Consider the following 11,791-nt stretch of genomic DNA (forward strand, 5'->3'; position numbering starts at 1 on the left):
CGGGTATCCAAGCAAGTATACCCGATGTTTACCTTGGTTACGAGCCTCGCAGCTGTCAGATGCCGGCTCCCAGTCTGGCACGTTTAGTTCCCCTCACTCCCGATCACATGACTCCAATGCCCGCCCCTAAACATCCAGTGACAGGATCCTGCAAAGTAACACATGCGTTTGCATGCATTTTTGCTGTAAAAGCAGGATCCGCTTTTGCAGCAAAAAAACGTTCAGGACGCATGTTAAAAAGACGTAGTGTGAAAGCAGCCTTGCTTGTAACCAGAATCCCCAGGTCCTTCTCCAGTTCTGTAGTCCTGAGTTTACTTCCATTTAATGTATATACAGCTATAGGATTACTCCGTCCTAGGTTCATTACTTTACATTTATCAACATTAAATCTCATTTGCCAAGTATCTGCACATTATCACATCTTATCCAGATCGTTTTGTAATATTGTGCTGTCAAGGGCAGTTTTTAATAACCTACATAGTTTTGTGACACTTTACTCTCAATCCTATCCACAAGGTCATTAATAAAGAGATTAGAAAAAATCGGTCCTATCACAGATCCCTGAGGTACCCCACTGCTGACTATAGCCCAATTAGAGAATATACCGTTTTGTTTTCCTATCTTTTAGCCAATTCCTTAACCATCTGCTTATAGTTTCCCCTAGTCCTTCCTTAAGGAGCTTCATTATAAGACTGTTATGTGGCACAGTATCAAATGCCTTTGCAAAATCCCAAAAAAATCACATCAGCTGCATTACCAATACCCAGATTTTCACTTAACTTATCTTTCATGAATCCATGCTTGTCAGTTATTATATTCTCTGCAATATATTGTTGCATGTCGTCTCTTAAAATGCACTCAAAAACTTTGCACAACAATGATGTCCGACTTACCGGATGATAAATGCCTGGATCCACCCTCTTACCATTCTTAAATACTGATACCATGTCAGTCATTCTCCAATTCTGAGCCACCAACCCTGTTACGAAAGAGTCTAAGAAGGTGAGGTACAGTAGTCTAATTACTGAGCTCAATTCCCTCCATATCCATGGATGAATACCCTCTGGCCAGGGGATTTGTCATTGTTTAATTTATTCAGATGCTGGCATACTTCTTCTTGTGTTAATTTAGTTATATCAGGGGGGACTTTGATTTTTGCCTTGTTGAATGAACAGTTGAACATTCAGTACCTTGGTGAACACTGATGAAAAGTGCCTTTTTAATATCTCAGCATTTTCTTTGTCCTCTATAATTATACTGTTTATAATGTTTTAAGGGGCCAATACCACTCTTTGTTTTCCTTTTGGCATTGATGTATTGTAAAAATTGTGGGGACTTATTTTAATGTCTTTGGCAATTTGTGTTTCTGTAGCTAATTTTACTAGCTTGATTTATGTTTTTATATTTCCTATTGACATCTTTATACTCCTGAAATACTATTTCTGTATTCTCAGGCTTCAAGATTTTGAACGCCTTTTTTTCTTTTGTTTTATTATACTTTGTACAGTCTTATTTATCCATAGTGGTTTCTTTTTATTCCTGGACATTTTATTACCAGAGGGTATAAGTTTTTTACAGGACTCTAGTAGCATATCCTTAAACTTAACCCATTTATGTTCAGTATCCCCAGTTAATATAATATTGTCCCAATCTATGCGATTAAGCTCTTTCCTTAATTTGTTGAAATCAGCTTTCCTAAAATTCCAGGTTTTTGCATTTCACCTTTGAAATGTTCTATTGAATATTACTTTGAAACTCTCCATATTATGATCGCTTCTTCCCAAATGCTCCTGCATCTGTACATCTGAAATTATATCTGGTCTATTTGACAGGACCAGATCTAGCATATTATCTCCACTGGTCGGTTCATCTACCATCTGAGGCCTACAACACACTTCCGCAAAAAAAACGTACGTGTCTCACGGTCCGTTTTTCGGGTCCGTGTTCCGTTCTTTAGGGGCGTTTCTCCGGTACGTATGGCATCCGTGTGATGGCGTATGCGAGCCGTGTGTGCGTGTGGAATGTCCGTATTGACATAAAATACGTACGTGTGCTGTCCGTTTATAAAGGCCCGCATTCTTACCCAATTAACGTTGTTAATCATTCATCATGAGATCCTGGTGTTTTTGTTTGCCATCAATTGACCTGATAGATTGGTAACAATTGTTTCAGATTTCGTGATTAAAAACGGACACGGACTATACGTGCTGAACACGGACATACTCCGTGTGCGGACCATGTAGGCACGGACCCATAGACTAAAGCGGGTCCGTGCCTGCGTGCTGCCGGCCAAAAACGGACATGTCTTCCGTGTAGAAAAGCGCACACGTACTTACGACACGGACACACGTTCCGTGTGATTTTACGTGTGTGCCATCTACCATTGAATAACATGGGTCTCCGTGTGTATGTGTCTCCGGTACGTGCAAATACGTACCGCACACGTACAAAAAAAACGGATGTGTGTTGCGGGTCTGAGAGAGGTAATTGTCTTGAATTGTAGATAAGAACTTGCAGCTTTTAATACAACCAGAAGATTCTATGTCCCGCTGAATGTCTTGATAGTGGAAATCCCCCATAATAAGGACCTGATTATTATTATCATCATTATTTGCTGCCTTTTCAGTTTGTTGCAGCATTTCACCCTCTACCTGTTCAGGTAAGTCATGAGGCTTATAGAAAACTCCATGTAGATAATTTCCATTATTGCCCTTCCCATGTACATTTACCCCTACTGACTCTACATTGTCGCAGCTCCCCCCAGTATCGTCATTAAGCACAGATCTTAAATTAGATTTGATAAATATTCACACCCCTCCACCTTTTTTGTCTTTCCTGTACTTTCTGAATGTGGCGTAATCCTCTACGTTTGTCACCGTCATGGCTCTCATCCAGCCAGGTTTCCGTAATGCCCACCATATCGTAATTCGTGGTTGACATGAGTCTCCAACTCATTCGTTTTGTTTGCAAGACTTCTTGTGTTTGCCAAAAGACATTCAATACTATTAACACATTTATTACTAGCCGCCTCCCTACTTTCCTTGCACGTTCCAGCCCCCCGAACCCTCATTGACCCCTACTTTCTCATTTGCTTTGTCTTCTCTATTCCCTGTTTTACACAACCACCTTCTCTCTCCCCCAAATTCTAGTTTAAAAGCTCCTACATCCGTTTGACCATTTTCTCCCCCAACACAGGTGCCCCTCCCTACCGTAGAGCCTGTAAATGACAGAGAAGTCGGCCCAGTTCTCCATGAATCCAAACCCTTCCTTCCTTCACCAATTTCTAAGCCACGTATTTATCTCCCTAAGCTACCACTGTCTTTCTAGTGACGCTCGTGGCACCGGTAGTATTTCTGAAAACACAACCTTGGAGGTCCTGGACTTAAGCTTCTCTCCTAGTTCCCTGTAATCATTTTTAAGGACCTTCCACCTCCCTCTATCTTTGTCATTGGTACCAATGTGCACCATGACTGCTAGGTTTTCCCCAGCCACAACCAGCAATCTGTCTATCTGATCCGCAACATGCCGAACTTGAGCAGCTAGCAGGTAACACACTGTTCAGCATTCACGGTCTCAGCGGCATCTGTCCTTGTCTGTCTTCCTAATTATAGAGTCTCCTACCACCACCATCTCTGGGCTTTGCTGCACTCCTTTTTCCCTCCTTCCTACAACAGTCATTTTCCTGGTCCTCCTGTAGTGACCCTAGTCCTGGGCCTTCATTCCTAATATCAACCAAACAGGCATATTTACTAGGTTGTGCCAGATCAGGACTAGGCTCCCTGACACTTTTCCCTCTACCCCTTCTTTTGTTACCCAGCTACCTACCTCTGGGTCCTGACCTTCCCCACCTCCACCCTCCTCCATATCACTGGGCCCAGCCAGAGACGCTCAGTGAGAGCTAAACTCCTCTCCAGGTTTGCAATGCTCCTGAGTGTTGCAAGCTGTATTTTTCTTTGTTTTTCATTACATTGAATGCTAAAATGAATGAGGTCATTAAAAACTATAATTCATCCTGCAAAAAAAAAAAACAACAAAAACAAGCTCTTGTATGGGTTTGTCGATAGAAGAAAAAAATTAAAATTCGTCTCTGCAGGTGAAGGTTAACCGAGGCTTTATATAAATCCCCAGATTAGGAGGGCAACAGGGCAGGTAAGTTTATGTCCATGATATGTTGTACCTTATCCTCACCTCTAGATGGCACTGTTGTTATTGCTGTCTATAGGAAGATTCTCTCCAGATCACTGAACATTTCCTAAGTACACTCCCAGCAATAGTAGAAATAAATGTGGCACTCTATTATGTATATCTTATTCTCCTAGGACAGAGTGATCTAGCAAACAATTTACTAGCAGACAATCGTTTTTAGATCATTTGCCAAGAGAATGAAATGACCGAGAAATTGACTTCTCCAGGTTTTACAATGGATGCTATTAAATAATGTATTCAGTCAAAGGAAAACCTTAATCATAAGTGATTCCAAAACCTGCAAAGCTTTTAACTCTGTACGATTCCGACCTCCCCCTTATGGTAGCAAAATTAATTTCTCTGTGTTTCGGGTTTACAGATCCCATAAAATGTGTGTATGGCTTCTACTAAGTGTAGCACATCCCTGCCAAATACCGCTCCTGTGACACCCAGTGCGAAAATATAGCCATAAAGTGCTCACATTATACTTCTAGAAAGTTCCAAAAGAATACCATGCACAGTAGCTAAAAAATACAACCGCATCGGGCCATAGCATACAGTGGAGCACAGACGCTTTTACCCAGGAGTCTATGGAAGTACCCAGGTGAATGTTTCTGATGGATCTGATAAATGTGCAGCGTCGGAGGTAAAAAATAAAGAATGAGTTCTGGGAACACTAATCTCTGTGTGTTATGGTCCAGTTTCAAATGTGAAGAGATACAGGTAGGAACCGGGACAGGACAGGTGATGGGCCAAGAGGCTATCGCATGGGACTTACTAAATACGTTTTACATATGGAAGTAGTATAATTGCTGTGGTTGTCCCCCGATAAAAATGATACTGTTTTGTTCCTAGACATTCGATGTGCTAGTCATGAGAAATCTAGTTTAGAAGTTATATGCAAATCAGGATGGAAGTGCACTAGGGTGTGCCATTGCACTTAGACTGCTTCCTCCATGTGCCGTCGACTCCTCAAGACTTCTGAAGCCAATACTTCCATGTGTGTTCACTGCCACCATGCAGAAATCTAGAAATTAGGAAAGCATTTAAATACACTCCTTAACATTTAAATTACTACACCAAAAAGGGAAAGTCATTGAATCATGTAAATCACAGTATGGATACACATTTATTCAGTATTCCTACACGCCTGATCTGCTATCACTGAGGTTATTACTGGTTTTCTGCGGAATGTTCTGCTACGCTGCATTCATTTGGCTAAATCATCAAGATCCACTGTTGGCAGCTCCCTTTGCAATTGCTGACTAATGATGTCCCTGATGTGCTCTATGGGTGACAACTCCCAAGACGATGCAGGTCATGGTAGCACATTTAGGCCACGCAGGTTGCTCACGGTAGCACAAGCACCATGCGGCCTGGTGTTATCATGTCTCCTGGGACAATTATGTTCCCTTGTGAAGGCCTCTTCATGGCGTTGCCCACATGGTCTTCTAACCAATCTCCGGCCATCATTGCTTCCAAGACAAAAGTGGGACTCGCTGAAGAGGATAGATCTCTATTCTGGCTTCCATTCTGTCTTCCTCTGCACAGTGATAGTCTTAGCAAGGGTCAATGGAATATCTGTAGCTGTATATTTGGCTTGTAGGTCAATGGCATGCAAATTTCTTCTGATGGTTGGTATAGGCACCGGTAACTCAGGCTTAGTATGTGATGTCCCATATCCAGTTGCAGTACAGAATGGATCAATCATAGAACCAGTGGTACGGCCATTTATCCGAAGTGTCCCAGGAGCTGTTTTTCAACTAGACAGCTCCAGGCTACATGTTGCTCATGCTACTGTGAGCAGCATGCATGACCTAAATGCTCTACCTTGGCTTGCAGCGTCTCCAGACTTGTCTTCCATTGAGCACATCTGGAATGTCATTGATCAGCAATTGCAAAGGAAACGCCAGCAGCGGATCTTGATGATTTGCCAAAGTGCACTCAACATTCCTCAGACAACCAATAATAACCCCATTGATAGCAACCAAGGCGTGTAAGTGTGGGGATTTCTGTATGTGGCGCTCATATTCAATACTTAAAATTGAAAATTTAGTTTCCAGCTTTTCATCACTTCTATATCATTAACATGTCTATGCATCTTGTGATTTCCTTAACTCTACGGCTTTCCTTTCTTCATGTGATAATTTCAATGTTGACGATTGCATACAGTATGTTTGAAAGTTGCAAAGCTTTAATGCCTCCTACCGTAGTAGTCACGGTGGTGCGTGTGCAGTTATGCCCATTAGTTATGTTTAAGGAGCCATCTGCTCTTGGTGACAGGCCCTCCGTTGCATGTGTATATCATTAGGAAGGGTGTCAGTATGTAGCATCAATTTCCATCCACTTTGCTAAATTAATATGGTCTCCGGCTGGTGCACAGTTTCTTTTTGGTAGGAGACAGTTACCAACCATCGATCAGGTCATGTGCGTCTCTTCACTGGCCGCCATCCGATGCTGTGCTCCTACCTTTATTACTGCCAATGTCCCTTCTCATTAGCAATTACATGAATAGCCTTCTATGCCCAATTGTTCTAGCGTGACTGTGTGAAATTGATCCGTGCTCGCTTTTATCAGCCGGCTTTCATCTCTTTATCTCCTGTGTGTCACTTATGCTGTCACCTGCCAAGCCTGAAATAGCATCATTATATAGCGGAAGAGGGGGGTGCTATGCCAGACAGTCACCCATCCTCTACCCGGAGTCTTTATTGAGTTATCGTTGAATGGGAAAATCCATGTACGGCTATGCGCGTGTGAATGAGTGATATATTTAATATCTGTTATGTCAGTGGCAGCAATAATGAGCAATCATGGTTTTTATGCATAGCCGTTTTATTTCTCATTTTGACTACCTTTTGAACCCCAACAATAAGAAGAACGTGAATCCCAGTTGATTGAGTTAAGTCTGCTGTCTCCATAGCATAATTGACTTTAGTTGGAAGGCCTGCGGCATATTGACCTCTACGGGGAGAATTACCGGCCTGAATCTCGATAGAGGAGGATCCCAGAGTTGGAATTTTCCTCTGTCAGCCTTTTATAGTTCATGTCCAAAAACAAATGATTGGGCATGTTGGTTTGATGCATGCCGAATCTAGCCGAGAAGTCTAAAGTCACAGAAATCACTGTTCCTCCAACTATGTGGCTTTCCCCTCATGCAATGACAACCTGCACATGTCAGGTCATGATGTGAATTATAGTATTGCAATGGCTGGAGAGCAACAGGTTGGGTTAAGCGATTCAACTGTGTACAAAAACATAGGAACTGAGGTGCAGAAAACATCAGTAGGAATTCTAGACTGATAAAGCCAAATTTCACATTTTGACTTTAAGGGACTCTGTTAGCAGATGAATGCAATGTAAGACAGCACATTGCAAGTGTTAAAACAGAGACTTCAGCCCCGCATTTGCTATCTCACAGTCTTTTTATGTTTACCTGAAATGTTAGTAGGCTCTTATCATTAGTGGGTCTCAGCAGCCTGTGAGTTGTTGTCTTAGGGGTACTTCTCACATAGCGAGATCGCTGCTGAGTCACAGGTTTTGTGACGTACCAGTGACCTCATTAGCGATCTCGCTGTGTGTGAAACTAAGCAGCGACCTGGCCCCTGCTGTGAAATCGCTGATCGTTACACACTGTTCTGGTTCATTGTTTGCTCGTTGGTCTCCCGGAGTGCAGCACACATTGGCGTGTTTGACTGCGGGAGACCAATGAGCACCGACTCTGTTTAAGCAGGGTACACTGGTAACCAGGGTAAATATCGGGTAACTAAGCAAGGCGCTTTGCTTAGTAACCCGATGTGTACCCTAGCTACGTATACTGGGAGCCAGCGCTGGCAGCCTGTAAGCAGTGTATGCTGGTAACCAGGGTAAATATCGGGTAACCAAGCAAAGCGCTTTGCTTAGTTACCTGATATTTACCCTGGTTACCAAGCGCAGCATCGTTATACGAGTCACTGATGGCTGGTCGCTGGTGAGATCTGCCTGAGTGACAGCTCTTCAGCGACCATGTAGCGACGCACCAACAATCCCTGCCAGGTCGGATCGCTGGTGGGATCGTTGGTGCGTCGCTACGTGTGACGGGACCCTTACTCCGTCCCCGTTCTGTGATTAACAGCTTCTGTCTATGGAAATGTACACAGAAAGCCTGGTGTGGGCAGTGGCAGCTCTTAGAGCTCTGCTACATGCAAAATCAAAAATATTTCACTGTGTCAGAACGGCTGCAGTCAGTAAACTAATCTGGTGCATCATTGAACTCAGGGCCTCTTTGCCTCCATTATACTGCTCTCATATGAGGTAGCAAAAACCTGCTGACATATTCCCTTTAACAGAAGGTAGTTTGTTGAAGGGCTGGAGAGCGGTTTAATTATGAGTCTGCAGATAACATTGCAGCATGGTGGCGGGTCCTGACAAGTTTGGGGCTGCATTTCAGCATATGGAACCAAGGATTTGGTTAGGAATAATGGTGTCCTCAATACTGAGTAATACAGGTAGATACTTATCCATCATGTAATACCATCAGGGAGGCGTCTGGCTCCAAATTAACTCGGTGGCCGGAAAACGACACCAAGTATGCAGCCAATGTCAATAAAAGAGTTGTCCACTAGTTGACCAACCTCTCTCATTCCCCATGTTTTGTCCAGTTAAAATAAAAAAGCTTATACTCACCTCCTGTGCCAGAGCAGTTCCAGTGGTGCCAGCGCTGGCTCTCCCAGGGTTCACGTGAAGTTGTGACGTTACGTGAGCTCCGCACCCAATCACCGCTGGCTTCTCTCTCCTCGCCTTCGGATATATGAGTAATTAATAAGAAGTGAGTGGCCGCTGCAGGGCTTACTTTGTGTTTATTACTCATATGCTCAAATGCGATAAGAGAGCAGCTGGCGGTGATTGTGTGCGAGGCTCGTGTGACATCACAACCTCATGTGCACCGCAGGAGAGCGAGCGCCGTCACCACTGGAACCGCACCGGCACAGGAGCGGAGTATAGGCTTTTTTTAATTTTAATGCAAACATTGGGAATGAGAAAGCTTCGTACAATGTAGAATTTTTTTCTTGACCTGCCTAAAACTTTTGCACAGAACTATATTCAACAAGAAACAAATATAAATAGGAACCTCCACTTTACACCAGTTTATGAATGCAATTTGGAAATTATGTTCCTTCAATGAACAGCTATAATTTTTTACGCAGAATATTTGCAGGGATGCAATATATATGATAATGAGAACATGTGGAAAGTGATTATTATATTCAGTAATAAGGCAGCAAAAAAGGACATCAGATGTCTTTATGACATACTGTAAGGATCGCTTATTATTGAGAATGTACAAGTCAAATTTAATTATAACATCTCCAGACATAAATGAAATGGATGCTATTTAACCCTTTAGACAGGAATTTACATTAATATCATTTCAATGTGTAATGTATATTCTGCTACCTATAGACAAACATTTCCAGAATGTGAAATGAGTAACATCTTAAAGTGAATCTGTCAACTGGTTTTTGCTACCTCATCAGAAAAGAGATCCTGAATCCAACGATGTATCACTTAGTTTACTGGGTGCAGCCATTCTGACTCAATCAGAATTTTTAGATTTAGCAATGCAGCAGAGCTGAGAAAGCGTCACTGCCAACACCAAACTCTGTATGTACACGGTCTATAGACAGTGAGTTGCTAATCACAGTGTGTGTGTGTGTGTGTGTGTGTGTGTGTGGGGGGGGGGGGGTGGCCTTTCAGCAATGTAGCCAGCAATAATAAGGTCCTAGTGCTAAAACAATCATTGCAAGTAAACGACAGCAGGCAGGTTGATAAGAGACACATCACTGAAATCTGTTTAGGCCACATGCGCACACTGCAGTTTTTGATGCATTTTTGGTGCAGTTTTTGCTTGTCTTTCCTTCTCCCAGCAAAGTCTTTTTTTGCTTGCAGTTTTGGGGTAAAAAAAAAACTACAGCATGTCAATTCTTTGTGCATTTTTGTTATGCATTTTTTAGCCTTTCCAGCCACTGGTTTCACTAATAAAAAACGCATGGAAATTTTTTTTTATTTTTTTGTTGCGTTTTCTGCTAGAAGGTGCAGTTTTGTTGTTTATAAATAAACTGCAGGGTGTGGACATAGCCTGAAACCCTACAGCATGCTGTTCTCAGATTACATAGCAAAAACCTGCTGACAGATTTCCTTTAAAGGTTATTATAGCTTTTTGTTCCTTTTTTTTTTACTTGTAACACATATAGAATCTTCAGAAACAGCTGAGTGATGTTGTAAATAGTTTTCTCTACTGTTTTTGTACAGATTTTGGGTTATCGTGTGTCATTTCCCACTTTATTGTGCTGAGCTCTTCTCAACTACGTGCTGGTTGCCCATGGAAACTCAACTGACAATGGTTTAGCTCCACCCCCGTCAGACATGTGACGTAATAGCTGAGCTCCCATGATGCACTGCTCTGTGGTTAGTGGAAACGTACAGTAGCTTCAGTCACAAGACGTCAGGATTTGGGTTCTTTGCTTCGACAGTAAGTGATGGATACAGCACTATCTTTACTGTCAAGTCAACAGAGGCTCTAAACTGAATGTCTGACCCCAAAACACAGCAGAACCCAAAGAAAATTCTGTGAGAAACATCCTCTATTATACTTCAGAGTTATCCTACCTTCACAGTTGTATGCACATGCAGACTCTACTAGCAGAATTCAGAGTGCAGCTCTGGAGAATAGTACAGTATGTAACTCAGGATCAGTACAGGATAAGTAATGTAGTATGTATACATAGTGATTCTACCAGAATGGTGAGTGCAGCTCTGGAGAATAATACAGTATGTAACTCAGGATCAGTACAGGATAAGTAATGTAGTGTGTGTACACAGTCACTCCACCAGAATAGTGAGTGCAGCTCTGGAGAATAATACAGTATGTAACTCAGGATCAGTACAGGACAAGTAGTGTAATGTATGTACACAGTGATTCCACCAGCAGAATAGTGAGTTCAGCTCTGGAGTATAATACAGAATGTAACTCAGGATCAATACAGGACAAGTAGTGTAATGTACAGTTAGGTCCAGAAATATTTGGACAGTGACACAATTTTTGTTATTTTAGCTGTTTACAAAAACATGTTCAGAAATACAATAATATATATAATATGGGCTGAAAGTGCACACTCCCAGCTGCAATATGAGAGTTTTCACATCCAAATCGGAGAAAGGGTTTAGGAATCATAGCTCTGTAATGCATAGCCTCCTCTTTTTCAAGGGACCAAAAGTAATTGGACAAGGCACTCTAAGGGCTGCAATTAACTCTGAAGGCGTCTCCCTCGTTAACCTGTAATCAATGAAGTAGTTAAAAGGTCTGGGGTTGATTACAGGTGTGTGGTTTTGCATTTGGAAGCTGTTGCTGTGACCAGACAACATGCGGTCTAAGGAACTCTCAATTGAGGTGAAGCAGAACATCCTGAGGCTGAAAAAAAAGAAAAAATCCATCAGAGAGATAGCAGACATGCTTGGAGTAGCAAAATCAACAGTCGGGTACATTCTGAGAAAAAAGGAATTGACTGGTGAGCTTGGGAACTCAAAAAGGCCTGGGCGTCCACGGATGACAACAGTGGTGGATGATCGC

Source organism: Anomaloglossus baeobatrachus, chromosome 5, assembly GCF_048569485.1.
Source record: "Anomaloglossus baeobatrachus isolate aAnoBae1 chromosome 5, aAnoBae1.hap1, whole genome shotgun sequence".
NCBI lineage: Eukaryota > Metazoa > Chordata > Amphibia > Anura > Aromobatidae > Anomaloglossus > Anomaloglossus baeobatrachus.